General features: G+C 35.5%; 1 protein-coding gene across 2 annotated transcripts in view; it reads left to right on the forward strand.

The window, feature by feature from the left end:
- The window catches only part of LOC106873584 (CD9 antigen), a 164,176-nt gene that overhangs the window by 50,388 nt on the left and 112,267 nt on the right, over positions 1 to 1,521 (forward strand). The gene's annotated exons all lie outside the window — the stretch shown is intronic.

Here is a 1,521-nt window from a genome sequence, read left to right on the forward strand (position 1 = left end):
TTACTTGTCTAAGGGTTGTACTGGATAAATTGCAAAAATAACTCTAACAGTTCAAATACTAAGAAATAAGTATACTCAATTTCATTTTACCAAATAATTTAGGAAAATGAATGGGTTATTTCCTTTGGCTATATATAAGGATTCCTTCCAGGGGCGAATGAGTTAGTTCCCTTGGTTTTTAAAATAAAATATATTAAATATATATAAGGATCCCTTCCACAATTTTTTTTGAACAACCTGAGTATGTCATGAGGTTTCCTGACACGAGTTCTACTCACATGTCAAGTTTCATCAAAACTGAAAAAAGCAATGTAGGAGGAGTTAGCTAACAACTCCACAAACACACCCACAAATAGAATTTCCCACATATGGAGTAGATATTTATACATTTATGTGTGTTTGTGTCCCACTGCCATTGCTTGACAATCGATGTTGGTGTGTTTACGTCCTTGTAACTTAGCAGTTCGGCAAAGGTGACCAATAGAATAAGTACTAGGCTTACAAAGAATAAGTCCTGGGGTCGATTTGTTTGACTAAAAGGCAGTGCTCCAGCATGGCCACAATCAAATGACTGAAATAATTAAAAGAATAACTATAACAAGAACCATATTTTTTTTTAAATGTGCAACAAAAACAAAAAAACTTTATAAGTAAAAGAAAGAAGTAGAAAAATAATGGTATTTAAGAGAACTACAAAAATCTCATCAATATAATGTATTATTTTATATTAACCTCGTCTATCTTGGAATCAAAGGTCACCTGGAGTATTGATGCATAATAAGTTGATGTATACTTCCATATACACATGTGTATTTGTACGCATGTTTATATCTCCAGTTTTAATTTAATAGAAACCAAATCAATATGAAATTAATTTGCATATGCATATAGTGTATAGATTGTAGGAAGTACTTAGCTTTGTGCTTCTTAATAACTAATTAATTAAAACTACTGATTGCATTGCTTGTATGTGCTCAGATAGATAAGATGGATGAAATGTGCATTCAAGGCATTTGAATAAAGTATATATATATATATGTGTATATATGTATGTGTATATATATGTATATTGTGGCACTCTGTCGGTTATGATGGTGAGGGTTTCAGTTGATCCAATCAATGGAACAGCCTCCTCATGAAATTAACGTGCAAGTGGCTGAGCACTCCACAGACGTGTGTACCCTTAACATAGTTCTCGGGGAGATTCAGCATGACACAGAGTGTGACAAGGCTGGCCCCTTTGAATTACAGGTACAAGAGAAACAGGAAGTAAGAGTGAGAGAAAGTTGTGGTGAAAGAGTAAAGCAGAGCTCTCCACCCCACTCCCCTGCCGGAGCCTCGTGGAGCTTTAGGTGTTTACGCTCAATAAACACTCACAATGCCCAGTCTGGGAATCGAAACCGCGAGTCTGCTGCCCTAACAGCAAAAGAGACCATTAAAGTTACCAGGCCTTCAAAAAATCAGTTGATTTGTTTGACTAGCCATCACTCCTATTAACACATCATCACAAATACCTCCACC

The sequence above is a fragment of the Octopus bimaculoides genome, chromosome 7 (genome assembly GCF_001194135.2).
Source record: "Octopus bimaculoides isolate UCB-OBI-ISO-001 chromosome 7, ASM119413v2, whole genome shotgun sequence".
Taxonomy (NCBI): domain Eukaryota; kingdom Metazoa; phylum Mollusca; class Cephalopoda; order Octopoda; family Octopodidae; genus Octopus; species Octopus bimaculoides.